Source organism: Salmo salar, chromosome ssa01 (assembly GCF_905237065.1).
Source record: "Salmo salar chromosome ssa01, Ssal_v3.1, whole genome shotgun sequence".
Lineage (NCBI taxonomy): Eukaryota > Metazoa > Chordata > Actinopteri > Salmoniformes > Salmonidae > Salmo > Salmo salar.
In genome coordinates, this window is record NC_059442.1 from 72,402,682 (window position 1) to 72,420,612 (window position 17,931).

At 41.7% G+C, this 17,931-nt stretch overlaps 1 protein-coding gene across 3 annotated transcripts in view; it reads left to right on the forward strand.

The window, feature by feature from the left end:
- Positions 1-17,931, forward strand: part of LOC100196543 (equilibrative nucleoside transporter 1) — a 59,741-nt gene that overhangs the window by 10,743 nt on the left and 31,067 nt on the right. Inside the window, exon 2 of one of the 3 annotated variants that reach the window (XM_045721891.1) lies at positions 16,159-16,242. The exons of the other annotated variants lie outside the window; for them this stretch is intronic. The gene's annotated coding sequence lies outside the window, so the exon portion shown is untranslated. The remainder of the gene's footprint in view (positions 1-16,158; positions 16,243-17,931) is intronic. 3 annotated transcript variants of the gene reach the window in all.

A 17,931-nucleotide genomic window follows, 5' to 3' on the forward strand; every position in this document is an offset into this window, starting at 1 on the left:
GGAGAAGGCAGAGATGTTAGCCCAGGCATTTGTGAAGGTGCACAGCTCAAATAATCTGACAGAAGAGAGGCAGCTTGGGAGAGAGTGGGTCAGAGGAGAACATCCAGGAGTCCTTGATCAGAGAGTGATGGTGGGGGATACATTGAGATAAAAAGAGCATTAGCTAAAGCTGGTGTAACATCTCCTGGGAATGATGAGATATGTTACATCATGATGGCTCATCTCAGTGACACAGCAATGGGGAAAGTATTGGACCTTTACAATAAGGTGTGGCAGGAAGGGAAACTGCCTGGAAGTTGGAAGCAGGTGGTAGGGGTGCCATTACGGAAACCTGGGAAAGACCCTACTAGTCCTTCAAGCTATAGGCCTTGACATAGCGTTGACATCTCACGTATGTACATTTATGTAAAGAATGATAATGTAAAGGCTGACTTACTTTCTGGAGAGAAGAGGACTAATGTCACCAGATCAAAGTGGGTTCAGGAAAGGCAGGGGAACGATGGATCCTGTACTGTGCCTTGAGTCAGTCAAACGGAAGACACAAGCAAATAAGGAGGTGGTGGTAGCCGTTTTCTTTGATGTAGGCTTATGATATGATGTGGAAGGAAGGCCTGCTTATCAAGCTGGATAACATGGGGGTTGGAGGAAGGGTTTTTAACCAGATAAATAATTTTATTTTTGGGCGATCAATACAAGTGAGGGTGGGGAGCTCTATCAGAAAGCTATGAGGTGGATAATGGCACCCCCCAGGGAAGTGTCATTAGTCCTTAGTTGTTCTCCATTATGATTGACGATGTATTCTCTCAGGTGAGACCTGATATTGGGAGGTCATTGTTTGCGGATAATGGAGCGCTGTGGAAGAGAGGGAGAAATATTACCCATACAGTCAGAAGAGTTCAAGAAGCGATTAGTGAAGTAGAGCAGTGGTTCCTCAGGTGGGGCTTCAAGTTTTCAGTTTTCTAGAAGGAAGGTTGGGGAGGAAATATACTTGAAGTTGTATGGAAGGAATCTGGAGATAGTGGGAGGGTTTAGGTTCCTGGGGGTCTGGTTTGACACTTGAATGACATGGGCGGAGCATATTAACAGAGTAGTTGTCAAAGGAAAGAACGTTTTAAATGTGACGCGTTGCTTGTCAGGAATGGAGTGGTGGGCAGATAGAATGACGTTGAAATGATATATATAGCGCTGTTAAGGTCATCAATGGATTATGGAAGTATAGCAATGGATATGCATATGGATCAGAAGCTCAGACATCTTTAAAAAAGCTAGATATTATCCAAGCCCAAGCCCTAAGAATATGTTGCGGAGCACTATGGATCTCTCCGGGGGCAGCGATGCAGGTATAGTAGGGAGAGATACCGTTAAGATTAAGAAGACAACAGCTGGCCATTACATATTGGGTAAATCTACAAGGACATAAGGTTACACATCCTAAATAAAAGGTGCTCCTAGAGTGCTGGGAACATAAACAAAATCTGAATACAAGCTTTGGGTGGATAGGCAGTTGCATGGAGAGAGAGATGGGGTTGTTTGGGAGGGAGTTTAGCCCCTCTGTAGTTCTTCCTGCTATCCCACATTGGTTTCTCCCTCAACCAGTGATAGATCTAGGGTTGTTTGAGAGGGTAAGAGATGTTGAGGAAGGAGTAGATTCAGTTGTAAGTGAACATTTAAGAACACAATACTATGCTTTCTTGAATATATTAACAGATGGATCTAAGGACCCTAAAACAGGGAGGACAGGAGCAGCTTTTAGTGTTCCTGAGTTTAAGGTGGCAGTGACAAAAAGAGCAACGGATCATTTGCCTATTTACAGAATGGAGTTGTTGGCCATACTATTGGCTGCAGAGTGGGTGGAGGAGGTGAGGCCAGACAGGGTAGTCATCTGCTCCGACTCCTGTGCAGCACTGATGAGCTTAAATTCATATGTGTCTCAGAGCAGACAGGATATATTGTATGAGGTTTTGCAGTGTTTGTATAGGGTGAAACAGATGGGGGTATTTGTGATATTCCTCTGGGTACCAGTTCATGTGACAGTAGAGGGGAATGAGGAAGTGGATATTATTGCCAAGCAGGCTCTTAAACATCCTAATGTTGAGATGGAATTGTCAATCAGTAAAGCAGAAGCCAAGGGATTAATAAAAACAGTGGTTAAAAATAAGTGGCAAGTGTTGTGGTACAGGGAGAGTAAAGGAAGACACTTGTATAAAATCCAGGAAAAGATGGGGGCAGGGAGGTCCTCAGGCCGAGAGAGAAGGGAGGAATGTGTAGTCACAAGGCTGAGACTGGGACACACAAGGCTAAATAGTACATTGAAAGTGGTGGGGAAACATTTAACTGGGAGGTGTGATCATTGTCAGGAGGAGATGGAGACAGTGGAACATGTTCTATTTCAGTGCCCCCATCTTTTCCTGGATCTTATACAAGTGTCTTCCTTTACTCTCTCTGTTTCACAACTCTTGCCACTTATTTTTAACCACTGTTCTTAGTTATTAGATTTGAGGAGTAATGGGGTTGAAGAGACAGGATTAAGTGAACTGCTGGGGAAATCTTCATGGGATGTAGTATTTCATTATGTATTTCGTTTCCTTATGGAGATGAGATTATTGGGTAGGATTTATACCTTCACTGTCTCTGGTCCACACTCCAGTCCAGTTAGTGACAGTAATGCAAGCCGGGCTAATGGGTTTGTAGCACTGTGCTTGGAAACTCACTCTTGCTTTCTTTGGTACCGGTTTAGGTGATGATGGGGAGAGAACTGTCATGTAATGCAGTGGAGACTGGTGGGAGGAGCTATAGGAGGACGGGCACATTGTAATGGCTGGAATGGAATGAGTCAAACGTGGTTTCCATATAGCTCCTCCCACTAGCCTCCACTGATCTAATTACTTCTGGACAATGTAAGAGGATGAACAGCCCTTCGAGGGTTGAGAATGTTGTTCGAGTTATAGGGTTCAAAGTAACGACAGCCACAGTAGGGTTCAAGGGAGGGAAGAACGATATACAGTAAATATCCCCTCCATCTAGATACACTACCTACTGAGATTACATATATAGTTAAGATCTGTGTAAGACCAGAACAGAGATAGGGGCTGTTCAGGTTTATTAACCTAGCATATGGTGATGCAATTTCGGCAGTGTCTAGGGCGGCCCTAGTGATAACTTCTTCCCGAAGCTCCATTCCTGTGCCAGGTATGTCACGTAGAGACAGTGTTCATTTTGGCACTCTTTTTTTAGTCTTAGTCATTTTGGCAAAAATATCATTAAGTCTTAGTCACATTTTAGTCATTTAAATAATGATTTAGTCTAGTTATTGTCAAAATGACGAAAACAGTGGGCCATTTTAGTCAACTAAATGCCCTTTCATTTTAGTCACATCTGTACTGTATTGCCTCATTAACCTATAGCAAACAATCACTGACTTCCATGTCCTACCAACATATTTTTCTGCATAACATTCTATTCTTTTCCAAACAGCAGAAATATCAAACATCTAAGAAATATCTGGCCATGTAAATTCCTAATTCAGTCTACACAGATATTGCACATTACATTCAAAACAAACACACAAGCGCAGAGAGAGAGTAGCAGCACAATCACAAGTTGGTCCTGCAAAGTATTGGTTGCACCTCCATCACTCGGTCCTGTCATCTCCATTGTTATCAACATCCCACAGCCACATTGGTGTCCAAAAGTAGAACGGGGGTTAATGACTTTGAACAGGAGCTAATGACTGTTTTGCCCAGTGATGTAGTCGAGTCACAAAACCTCAAGTCCGTACTGAGTCCAAAGTCCCCTGTGCTCGAGTCCGAGTCAAGTCATGAGTCCCTATGGCTGAAGTCCTAGTCCCAGTGCTCGAGATCTGGTCCAAGTGGTCAAGTCTAAGTCACTGGGTCTACATTAACTCAAAATAAAGTTATTCACCCATTCAGATATAATGTAGTGGCAAGAGGAATTTTCAATCAATTGTTTGCTATCCTTCTTTGTTTCTGTGCCACCAAGTGTTTGCATATTGGCTACTGGTAATGTTACCAGGGCCATGTTCAGTTGCAAAACGTTGTTGAACATTGCAGATAGAAATTACATGAATAGAGCCAACGTTATTCCTTACTCAACATGTCAGAGAAGCATGTTTGTTCTACATAGCATGTTTCTATCTGAACAGTCCAAAGCGTTGCGTCCTGGTGAACACACCCAGGTTGTTAGCTATAGCTAGCTATAGGTAACATGACTGAACAAGGTGTAGCCTAAACAAATGTAAAATGCGGGCCACCAATGCACGATAGAAAGAAAAAAACGTAGTGCCAGTATTGTGGGTCATATATCTTTTGAACGGTGAGGGCCAGAATCAAGATGTTTTTTCAGAGGAAAAGAGGAAAACCTGGCTATGAAATGCAGTGGGGAAAGTGGGGCGGTAGTGCAAGACTAGAAATTCAAAGACAGCCTACTTTTCTATACTCAAGGGAGTATAGAAAAGTGCCCTGCAGCTCACCAGCTGATGTAGGCTGTGTGTGCCACATCCTTCCCACTGCTGAACAGAACTGCATTGCGCATCTGTGCTGCTAATATTGTTTGTGCTTATCACTGAAAAGCTCTCAATCTCTCAAAAAACTTGTCCAGCCCACTAAATCAGATTTTAGTCACAGAGATAAATTTGTCTTGTCTCATTAAACTGAAATAAAAAAATGTTTTTGTTAGGTTATAGTTTTTCCTGGGTCTATTTAGTCACTTATAGTTTCGTCAATTGCCACTGAAAAATAGGTGTTTGACGACTACTTTAGTCACTGTTTTTGTTGATGAAATTAAATCTGCATAGAGAGCACACTCACAGATATCAACATGCCTTCAAGCAGATGTGTAGTGGTCTGGAGAACTGGGTATACTCACCAGGCAAAGGAAAGGCACCCTGTGTGAAATATTCTATGAGAAACATTGATATACACTCTGAATGACCTAAAATGATAAATCCCATATTGGTCTTTCACAGTCAGGCCAACCCAAGCTGTACTGTGTAAGTAGGCTAATAGTAAGCCTACCATTAAACAGGTAAGTTTAAAAACAAATACAGGTTTCAGTCACACTTTTTAAATCAGAAAAACAACAAAATTGTATGTTCTAAGTCCATAACAATGCTTAAACCACATCAGGAGACCACTTTTGAGGTCTGTTACCCTTTATTGCAAGTGTGCAGGCACCTAGCACTGTTTGGTTAGCAGTGTTTCTGTAGCACATGAGTTGGAGTTTGCAAATTTATACCAAATTCAAAACAGAAATACCTTATTTGCATAAGTATTCAGACCCTTTGCTATGAGACTCGGAATTGAGCTCAGGTGCATCCTGTTTCCATTGATCATTCTTGATTGGAGTCCACCTGTGGTAAATTACATTGATTGGACATTATTTGGAAAGGCACACATCTGTCTATATAAGGTCCCACAGTTGACAGTGCATTCAGAGCAAAAACCAACCCATGAGGTCGAAAGAATTGTTGGTAGAGCCTCGAGACAGGATTGCGTCAAGGCGCAGATCTGGGGAAGAGTACCAAAAAATGTCTGCAGCATGAAGATCCCCAAGATCTTCAAGAAGAAGTTTAGAACCACCAAAACTCTTCCTAGAGCTGGATGCCCGGCCAAACTGAGCAATCGGGGGAGGAGGGCCTTGGTCAGGGAGGTGACCAAGAACCCGATGATCACTCCGACAGAGCTCCAGAGTTCCTCTGGGGAGATGGGAGAACCTTCCAGAAGAACAACCATCTCTGCAGCACTCCAACAATCAGCCCTTTATGGTAGAGTGGTCAGACGGAAGCCACTCCGCTGTAAAAGTCACATGACAGCCCTCTTGGACTTTGCCAAAAGGCACCTAAAGACTCTCAGACCATGAGGAACAATGGTCTGATGAAACCTAGATTGAACTCTTTGGCCTGAATGTCAAGCGTCACGTCTGGAGGAAACCTGGCACCATTCCTACGGTGAAGCATGGTGGTGGCAGCATGTGGGGATGTTTTTCAGCGGCAGGGACACGGAGTCAGGATCGAGGGAAAGATTAACGGAGCATCCAACCTGACAGAGCTTGAGAGCTTGAGAGGATCTGCAGAGAAGAATGGAAGAAACCCCCCAAATGTTGTATTTATTTGTATTTGTATTTATTAGGGATCCCCATTAGCTGCTGCCAAAGCAGCAACTACTGTTCTTGGGGTCCAAACATATTACAACACTTACATTACAAAAGTGTTAAACAAATCAAAATATATTTAAATTTGAGATTCTTCAAAGTAGTCTCCCTTTGCCTTGATGACAGCTTTGCACACTCTTGGCATTCTATCAACAAGCTTCATGAGGTAGTCACTGGGAATGCATTTCAATTAACAGGTGTGCCTTCTTAAAAGTACATTTGTGGAATTTCTTACCTTAATGCATTTGAGCCAATCAGTTGTGTTGTGACAAGGTAGGGGTGTATACAGAAGATAGCCCTATTTGGTAAAAGACCAAGTCCATATTATGGCAAGAACAGCTTAAAAAAGCAAAGAGAAATGACAGTCCATCATTACTTTAAGACATGATGGTCAGTCAAAACAGAAAATGTCAAGAACTTTGAACGTTTCTTCAAGTGCAGTTGCAAAAACCATCAAGCGCTATGATGAAACTGGCTCTCATGAGGACCGCCACAGGAATGGAAGACCCAGAGTTACCTCTGCTGCAAAAATTGCAGTCCAAATAAATGCTTCACAGAGTGCAAATAACAGACACATCTCAACATCAACTGTTTAGAGGAGACTGTTTGAAATCAGTCCTTTGTGGTCGAATTGCTGCAAAGAAACCACTAGTAAAGGACACCAATTATAAGAAGAGACTTTCTTGGGCCAAGAAACACAAGCAATGGACATTAGACCGGTGGAAATTGGAGATTTTTGGTTCCAACCACTGTGTCTTTGTGAGACAAGGTGTGGGTGAACGGATGATCTCCGCATGTGTATTTTCCACTGTAAAGCACGGAGAAGGTTTTGGTTTTTGTGACATATATGCTTGCTTTGAAAATGGCTGTGTGATTATTTTTGGCAGGGTACTCTCCTGACATAATCTAATGTTTTGCTTTCGCTGTAAAGCCTTTTTGAAATCGGACAATGTGGTTAGATTAACGAGAGTCTTGTCTTTAAAATGGTGTAAAATAGTCATATGTTTGATAAATTGAAGTTCTAGCATTTTTGAGGTATTTGTATTTCGCGCCACGCGATTCCACTGCAAACGTCCTACCTTGCCCAGGGAGGTTAATCTAACCACATTGTCCGATTTCAAAAAGGCTTTACAGCAAAGGAAGCAAAACATTAGATTATGTTAGGAGAGTACATAGCCACAAATAATCACACAGCCATTTTCCAAGCAAGCATATATGTCACATAAACCCAAACCACAGCTAAATGCAGCACTAACCTTTGATGATCTTCATCAGATGACACTCCTAGGACATTATGTTATACAATACATGCATGTTTTGTTCAATCAAGTTCATATTTATATCAAAAAACAGCTTTTTACATTAGCATGTGATGTTCAGAACTAGCATACCCACCGAAAACTTCCGGTGAATTTACTAAATTACTCATGATAAACGTTGACAAAATACATAACAATTATTTTAAGAATTATAGATACAGAACTTTATGCAATCGCTATGTCCGATTTTAAAATAGCTTTTCGGCGAAAGCACATTTTTCAATATTCTGAGTACATAGCTCGGCCATCACGGCTAGCTAATTTGACACCCACCAAGTTTGGGACAACCTAAACTCAGAATTACTATTAGAAAAGTTGGATTACCTTTGCTGTTCTTCGTCAGAATGCACTCCCAGGACTTCTACTTCAACAACAAATGTTGTTTTGGTTCCAAATAATCCATAGTTATATCCAAATACCTCCGTTTTGTTCGTGCGTTCAGGTCACTATCCGAAGGGTGACGCGCGAGCGCATTTCGTGACAAATAAATACAAAATATTCCATTACCGTACTTAGAAGCATGTCAAACGCTGTTTAAAATCAATTTTTATGTTATTTTTCTTATAAAATAGTGATAATATTCCAACCGGGCAACGTTGTATTCATTCAAAGGCTGAAAGAAAAAAATGGAGAAGTCTCGTGACCGCGCATCTCCAGTCTCACTGTCCCCAGGCTGACCACTCACAAACAGAGCTCCTATACTTTGCCCAGAGACAGCAGACACCCCATTCCACTTTCTGGCGGCTTTAGAGAGCCAATGGAAGCCTTAGAAAGTGTCACGTTACAGAACAGATGCTGTAATGTCGATAGAGATGCAACAGAAGGACAACAAATTGTCAGACAGGGCACTTCCTGTATGGAATCTTCTCAGGTTTTGGCCTGCCATATGAGTTCTGTTATATTCAAAGACACCATTCAAACAGTTTTAGAAACTTTAGAGTGTTTTCTATCCAAATCTACTAATTATATGCATATTCTCGTTTCTGGGCAGGAGTAGTAACCAGATTAAATCGGGTACGTTTTTTATCCGGCTGTGAAAATACTGCCCCCTATCCCAAAGAACTTAACAAACTATAGTTTTGGCAAGTTGGTTAGGACATCTACTTTGTGCATGACAAGTAATTTTTACAACAATTGTTTACAGACAGATTATTTCACTTATTATTCACTGTATCACAATTCCAGTGGGTCAGAAGTTTACATACACTAAGTTGACTGTGCCTTTAAACAGCTTGGAAATGTTCCGTAAATTATGTCATGGCTTTAGAAGCTTCTGATAGGCTAACTGACATCATTTGAGTCAATTGGAGGTGTACCTGTGGATGTATTTCAAGGCCTACCTTCAAACTCAGTGCCTCTTTGCTTGACATCATAGGAAAATCAAAAGAAATCAGCCAAGACCTCAGAAAAAAATTGTAGACCTTCAGAAGTGTGGTTCATCCTTGGGAGCAATTTCCAAACACCTGAAGGTACCACGTTCATCTGTACAAACAATAGTACGCAAGTATAAACACCATGGGACCACGCAGCCGTCATACCGCTCAGGAAGGAGACGCGTTCTGTCTCCTAGAGATGAATGTACTTTGGTGCGAAAAGTGCAAATCAATCCCAGAACAACGGCAAAGGACCTTGTGAAGATGCTGGAAGAAACAGGTACAAAAGTATCTATATCCACAGTAAAACAAGTCCTATATCGACATAACCTATATCGACATAATCAGCAAGTAAGAAGCCACTGCTCCAAAATTGCCATAAAAAGGCCAGACTACGGTTTGCAACTGCATACGGGGACAAAGATCGTACTTTTTGTTGAAATATCCTCTGGTCTGATGAAAGAAAAATAGAACTGTTTGGCCATAATGACCATCATTATGTTTGGAGGAAAAAGGGGGAGGCTTGCAAGCTGAAGAAAACCATCTCAACCATGAAGCACGGGGGTGGCAGCATCATACTGTGGGGGTGCTTTGCTACAGGAGGGATTGGTGCACTTCACAAAATAGATGGCATCATGAGGAAGGAAAATTATGTGGATATATTGAAGCAATATCTCAAGACATCAGTCAGGAAGTTAAAGCTTGGTCGCAAATGGGTCTTCCAAATGGACAATGACCCCAAGCATACTCAAAATGGCTTAAGGACAACAAAGTGGTGGCCATCACAAAGCCCTGACCTGAATCCTATAGAAAATGTGTGGGCAGAATGGAAAAAGCGAGTACGAGCAAGGAGGCCTACAAACCTGGTTCAGTTACACCAGCTCTGTCAGGAGGAATGGGCCAAAATTGACCCAATTTATTGTGGGAAGCTTGTGGAAGGCTACCTGAAACGGTTGACCCAAGTTAAACAATTTTTAAAGGCAATGCTACCAAATACTAATTGAGTGTATGTAAACTTCTGACCCACAGGGAATGTGATGAAAGAAATAAAAGCTGAAATAAATAATTTGCTCTACTATTATTCTGACATTTCACATCCTTAAAATAAAAGTGGTGATCCTAACTGACCTTAGACAGGGAATTCTTACTAGGATTAAATGTCAGGAATTGTGAAAAACTGAATTTAAATGTACTTGGCTAAGGTGTATGTAAACTTCCTACTTCAACTGTATAAGACATGGTTACTTAATGCAAAATCTAAAAGTAGGATGGTTGGTCGGGACTGATGGGTGTGCGTATAATGCGAACGTCTAGCAACCCAAAGGTTGCGAGTTCAAATCTGTTCACAGACAACTTTAGCATTTCAGCAACTTACTACTTTTTAGCTACTTTGCAACAACTTAGAATGTTAGCTAACCCTTCCCCTAACCCTTACCCTAGCTACTGAGACCAGGTTGCCTAGTGCTGTCATTGTTTAAACTTCTTTAGCAGTTCATAGGTTAATCACAGTGTTGTTGACACTGATTATGTTTACATGCACAGTAATAATTTGATAATAAACTGATTATGGCAGTAGGCAGATTATGCAATAGGCATTTAAACACCTTACTCTCTTTATTTTAATCAGTGTAAGGTCAATATCGAAGTAAGCATACGCCAATTAAAACACCTTTTCTGAGCAATCTTTCAAATGATTAGGACTTGTAAACATCGTAATCAGCGTTCCATCTGTGTATTTGATCTGCACATGTAAGCGAGCCTCCCTCTTTAGCGTGAGTGAAGTAAATTCGGAACATATGAATGAGGTAGTTTTCATATACTGATTTTAGATGTGTCAGGATTTAAACAGGATTGTTAGGGAATTCATTCTTCTTGCAAAGCTTGTAAATGTTTTAAATAAAACGATTATATTAATCTGACTATCCACAATAATCACATTATTGTGAGCATGTATCCGTACTCTGTGCTTTGTTCCCCCCAAAGCCTCTAATCCTGCATGGGGTTCAGAGCTCTCTCAACTAAGAGTTAAAAAGGCTTTCCCCTGGAATTTGTTTCTGTTCTCAGTCTTAAATTTATATTTTTATATTTACATTTTAGTCACTTATCCAGAGCGACTTACAGTAGTGAGCACATACATTTTCATAATAAAAAATTATAATCTCAGTATGTGGTCAAAAACACCACTTCCACCCTTTTTTGTGAATGTGTTTTTTCTTTCTTTTTGTGCCACAAATTGAACAGTTATAGAACAGACATGTTTACGTTCGTATTTCCATATTATTGCCTGTCGTTACTAAAATGGTTTAGATGACATCAGCCAGAATTGAAACCAATTTTGTTAAACAAACATCTTGACACATCATAATTGAATATAAGCTGGGGTTACTAACCAGAATACAGTTTGTTGACTGGTCTAGTAGTGGAATAAATGGAAAGGGGGTGGCAGGACAAGCTGTACAAATGTAGACAACCACCACAGGTCTAACCATGCCACTCTTTCCTGTACTACGGACCTGGAAAAATACAGTCAGAGCTGTTCTGCTCTGTGTGCGGAGTGAGTTTCTGCTCCTGGAGCAAATCAAAAAAGCATGTGGCCGAGGTTGGCGTGACAGAGATAATTATTATATGATACAAACATCTTAGTTTTGTGCTTGTTTCATTAATGTAATCAGGTCTACTTCTATAAAGTGTAATATGGTGTTGGGCGACGACGTACCATTTAGAGGACTGGTTTTGGAGTATCCATTAGCCAACCCAACTCCTTCATGGGTTTGGGATCTGGGGTGTTTTGAGAGGAAGTTGCCAGACTACAACTCCTCCGATGGTCTCTGTCCAAACCCCAGCAGCCTTATTTTAGACTAGACAGGGTGTGGATGAATGCAGTTGGAACATAAGAACAAACAACAGTCTCACGCTCAGCATATTCAGATGTATACTGTCAAAGCCGAACATAAACAATGATTCAGCCAATTCCATTCAAACATACAAATTTAACATCCACAGAAGACAATCTAGAGAGTATTTGGAAAACAACACTTAGAGTAATGCTTTATAGTGTTTCCAAAGAAAAGGTCAATCAGAGTGCTACATTTAGACTCAAAGCTTCAGTTCATTTGGAAAGTATTCAGTCCTTCACCTTTTCCTCATTTTGTTACATTACAGCCTTATTCTGAAATGGATTCGATTCTTTTTTCCCCTCATCAATCTACACACAATACCCCATAATGACTGAGCGAAAAAAGGTTTAGACATGTTTGCAAATGTTTTAAAAATAAAAAACAGATACCTTATTTACATACGTATTCAGACCCTTTGCTATGAGACTCGAAAGTGAGCTCAGGTGCATCCTGTTTCCATTGATCATTCTTGAGATGTTTCTACAACTTGATTGGAGTCCACCTGTGGTCAATTCAAATGATTGGACATTATTTGGAAAGGCACACATCTGTCTATATAAGGTCCCACAGTTGACAGTGCATGTCAGAGCAAAAACCAAGCCATGAGGGCGAAAGAATTGTCCGAAGCGCTCCGAGACAGGATTGTGTCAAGGCACAGATCTGGGGAAGGGTACCACAACATTTCTGCAGCATTGACGGTCCCCAAGAACACAGTGGCCTCCATCATTCTTAAATGGAAGAAGTTTGGAACCACCGAGACTCTTTCTAGAGCTGGCCGCCCGGCCAAACTGAGCAAGCGGGGGAGAAGGGTCTTGGTCAGGGAGGTGACCAAGAACCCGATGGTCACTCTGACAGAGTTCCTCTGTGGAGATGGGAGAACCTTCCAGAAGGACAACCATCTCTGCAGCACCACCAATCAGGCCTTTATGGTAGAGTGCCCAGACGGAAGCCAGTCCTCAGTAAAAGGCACATGACAGCCCGCTTGCAGTTTGCCAAAAGGCACTTAAAGAGACTCTCAGACCATGAGAAGCAAGAGTCTCTGGTCTGATGAAACCAAGATTGAACTTTTTGGCCTGAATGCCAAGTGTCACGTCTGGAGGAAACCTGGCACCATCCCTACGGTGAAGCATGGTGGTGGCAGCATCATGCTGTGGGGATGTTTTTCAGTGGCAGGGACTGTGAGACTAGTCAGGATTGAGGGAAAGATGAACTGAGCAAAGTAAAGAGATCCTTGATGGAAACCTGCTCCAGAGCGCTCAGGAGTGAAGGTTAACCTGGGTTGAAAGTTAAGCTTCCAACAGGACAATGACCCTAAGCCCAGCCAAGACAACACAAGTGTGGCTTCAGGGCAAGTCTCTGAATGTCCTTGAGTGGCCCAGCCAGAGCCTGGACTTGAACCCCATCGAACATCTCTGGAGAGACCTGAAAATAGCTGTGCAGCGACGCTCCCCATCCAACCTGACAGAGCTTGAGAGGATCTGCAGAGAAGAATGGGAAAAACTCCCCAAATACAGGTGTGCCAAGCTCGTAGCGTCATAAAGTGAGGGAAAAAAGCATTTGATCGCCTGCTGATTTTGTACGTTTACTTATTTCCCTCATTAAAATGTAAATCAATTTATAACATTTTTGACATGCGTTTTTCTGGATTTTTTTGTTGTTATTCTGTCTCTCACTGTTCAAATAAACCTACCATTAAAATTATAGACTGATCATTTCTTTGTCAGTGGGCAAACGTACAAAATCAGCAGGGGATCAAATACTTTTTTCCCTCACTGTACCTAAGACTCGAGGCTGTAATTGCTGCCAAAGGTGCTTCAACAAAGTACTGAATAAAGGGTCTGAATACTTATGTAAATGTCAAATTAAATCAAATCTAATGTATTTATATAGCCCTTCTTACATCAGCTGATATCTCAAAGTGCTGTACAGAAACACAGCCTAAAACCCCAAACAGCAAGCAATTCAGGTGTAGAAGCACGGTGGCTAGGAAAATCTCCCTAGAAAGGCTAAAACCTAGGAAGAAACCTAGAGAGGAACCAGGCTATGAGGGGTGGCCAGTCCTCTTCTGGCTGTGCCGGGTGGAGATTATAACAGCACATGGTCAAGATGTTCAAATGTTCATAAATGACCAGCATGGTCAAATAATAATAATCATAGTAGTTGTCGAGGGTGCAACAAGTCAGCAACTCAAGAGTAAGTGTCAGTTGGCTTTTTCATAGCCGATCTTTGAGAGTATCTCTACCGCTCCTGCTGTCTCTAGAAAGTTGAAAACAGCAGGTCTGGGACAGGTAGCACGTCCGGTGAACAGGTCAGGGTTCCATAGCCGCAGGCAGAACAGTTGAAACTGGAGCAGCAGCACGGCCAGGTGGACTGGGGACAGCAAGGTGTCATCATGCCAGGTAGTCCTGAGGCATGGTCCTAGGGCTCAGGTCCTCCGAGAGAGAGAAAGAAAGAAAGAGAGAAAGAGAGAATTAGAGAGAGCATATTTAAATTCACACAGGACACCGGATAAGAGAAGAGAAATACTCCAGATGTAACAAACTGACCCTAGCCCCCCGACACATGAACTACTGCAGCATAAATACTGGAGGCTGAGACAGAAGGGGTCAGGAGACACTGTGGCCCCATCCGATGAAACCCCCGGACAGGGCCAAACAACCCCACCCACTTTGCCAAAGCACAGCCCCCACACCACTGGATGGATATCTCCAACCACCAACCTACCATCCTGAGAAAAGGCCGAGTATAGCCCACAAAGATCTCCGCCACGGCACAACTGAAGGGGGGGTGCCAACCCAGACAGGAAGACCACGTCAGTGACTCAACCCACTCAAGTGACGCACCCCTCCTAGGGACGGCATGGAAGAACACCAGTAAGCCAGTGACTCAGCCCCTGTAATAGGGTTAGAGGCAGAGAATCCCAGTGGAGAGAGGGGAACCGGCCAGGCATAGACAGCAAGGGTGGTTCGTTGCTCCAGCCTTTCCGTTCACCTTCACACACAGTAACAAAAGCATGGATTAATTTTTCTGCATCATGTTTGGACAGAAAGTTTCTGATTTTTGCAATGTTACGTAGATGGAAAAAAGCTGTCCTTGAAACAGTCTTGATATGTTCTTCAAAAGAGAGATCAAGGTCCAGAGTAACGCCGAGGTCCTTCACAGTTTTATTTGAGACGACTGTACAACCATCCAGATTAATTGTCAGATTCAACAGAAGATCTCTTTGTTTCTTGGGACCTAGAACAAGCATCTCTGTTTTGTCCGAGTTGAAAAGTAGAACGTTTGCAGCCATCCACTTCCTTATGTCTGAAACACAGGCTTCTAGCGAGGGCAATTTTGGGGCTTCACCATGTTTTATTGAAATGTACAGCTGTGTGTCATCCAGGGTCGGAAATCCCGGGGGGGACGGGGGGGACACGACCCCCCCCATCCTGGGAAAAATATGATTTGTCCCCCCCAATATATCACTGAAACATAACTATGTAATTTAAATAATATTAACAATACGCAATGAAAGCAATTGTGGCAAGGTAACAGAGGGGTCGTGTCTACTGTCTGAAAGGCACTCAATGAACGTAACTGACGTGAGGTTAATCCAGTCATTCGCTCACACACACTAGCTGAATATGCAGAGCTAGCGCGCAAATATTAACTATTAAGCTAGCTAGTACCTATTCCATTTATGTGGCCTCGTCAAAGATGGAATCTTTGCTATCGTCAATTTATTCCAAGATCAGCATGCAGATGATGTAAATTAGTGCTTCAAAGTCCCTGTGATAAGGTTAGCAATAAACTGAAGTCCAAACTGAACAGAACTACACTCTCTTCTACCATTGTCTTAAATATATTTAATGGTCTCGGTACAAAAGCTAAATTGTCGCAAGGGAACTTTTATTTATTTATTTTATTTCACCTTTATTTAACCCGGGTAGCAAAGATTATAGCAAACACCACTGAAACAGAATTGGTGCTCGCTAGCTTTGCCAATTCAGCTATTGTTGGAAGCCAGCCAATATGAAACAAACTATTAAAATTACAAAAGGTTGCAGCATATGTTGTGTAAATGGTGAACTCATACAGCTGTCAACTCTTGTCATTTTAATCCGTTTCACATTTGCTAGCTACCTTTTAGATCGAAGCCCAAATAGAATGATAAAATATAAGATGATAGAAGCCCATCTCCTACTGTAAATAACCTACACACTGTGTGTGTGTGTGTGTAGCCAGCCAGCCAGGTAGAAAAATGGCAGAAAAACAAAAGACGGTCATCAGAGTATTTTTCAGTACACCAAAACGCAAAGTAAGAACCCTAGTAGCCTAATATCTCAAAGACTAGTTGATAAAATGTTCATAAGAAAGAAATGAAATTCTAATGGAAATGTTTCACAATGTTGTCATTAGGCAGAGCAGGCAACAGATGGCACACAGACAGCAGAGTTGGGGACAGATATGCAGGGACAGACTGGCAGAGACAGGGAGTCTCAGGTAAGTTTGTTGAGTCTTTGTTTGGCAACATTATGAAAGGTTCTCAATTTTTTTGACTTGTAAAATAGGAACATAATTGGAAAATGCCATGGATACCCCCACTCTCAACTTAAACTGGTGACTGAACTAAGATTTGTTAAAGGCAATGGTATTGCTGTTGTGATTAGTTGTGTAGTTTTGGGTACCGGTGGTTAGGAGTACGGCAAACACCTTATTTCTTTGGTTCCTTAATATACATTTACCATATTACAATGTAGGCTATGTGTTACAGCACTACTTTTGGTGTCCCCCTCACGAATTGCTCTTGAGAAAATGTAATTGTCCCCTCCAAAGTTGATATCAGATTTTCGCCCCTGGTGTCATCCGCATAGCAGTGAAATTTAACATTATGTTTTCGAATGACATCCCCAAGAGGTAAAATATATAGTGAAAACAATAGTGGTCCTAAAACGGAACCTTGAGGAACACCGAAATGTACAGTTGATTTGTCAGAGGACAAACCATTCACAGAGACAAACTGATATCTTTCCGACAGATAAGATCTAAACCAGGCCAGAACTTGTCCATGTAGACCAATTTGGGTTTCCAATCTCTCCAAAAGAATGTGGTGATCGATGGTATCAAAAGCGGCACTAAGATCTAGGAGCACGAGGACAGATGCAGAGCCTCGGTCTGACGTCATTAAAAGGTAATTTACCACCTTCACAAGTGCAGTCTCAGTGCTATGATGGGGTCTAAAACCAGACTGAAGCGTTTCGTATACATTGTTTGTCTTTAGGAAGGCAGTGAGTTGCTGCGCAACAGTTTATTCTAAAATTGTTGAGAGGAATGGAAGATTCGATATAGGCCGATAGTTTTTTATAATTTCTTGGTCAAGATTTGGCTTTTTCAAGAGAGGCTTTATTACTGCCACTTTTAGTGAGCTTGGTACACATCCGGTGGATAGAGAGCCGTTTATTATGTTTAACATAGGAGGGCCAAGCACAGGAAGCAGCTCTTTCAGTAGTTTAGTTGGAATAGGGTCCAGTATGCAGCTTGAAGGTTTAGAGGCCATGATTATATAGTACTAAAACACTTTAGTGTCTCCCTTGATCCTAGGTCCTGGCAGAGTTGTGCAGACTCAGGACAACGGAGCTTTGGAGGAATACGCAGATTTAAAGAGGAGTCCGTAATTTGCTTTCTAATGATCATGATCTTTTCCTCAAAGAAGTTCATGAATTCATTACTGCTGAAGTGAAAGCCATCCTCTCTTGGGGAATGCTGCTTTTTAGTTAGCTTTGCGACAGTATCAAAAATAAATTTCGGATTGTTCTTATTTTCCTCAATTAAGTTGGAAAAATAGGATGATCGAGCAGCAGTGTGGGCTCTTCGATACTGCACGGTACTGTCTTTCCAAGCTAGTCGGAAGACTTCCAGTTTGGTGTGGCACCATTTCCGTTCCAATTTTCTGGAAGCTTGCTTCAGAGCTCGTGTATTTTCTGTATACCAGGGAGCTAGTTTCTTATGACAAATATTTTTTCGTTTTTTATAGTTAATACATTTGCAAAAATTTCCAAAATTCTGTTTTTTCTTTGTCATTATGGGATATTGTGTGTAGATTCATGAGGTAAAAAACGATTTGATCAATTTTAGAATAAGGCTGTAACGTAACAAAATGTGGAAAAAGTTTAGGGGTCTGAATACTCCGAA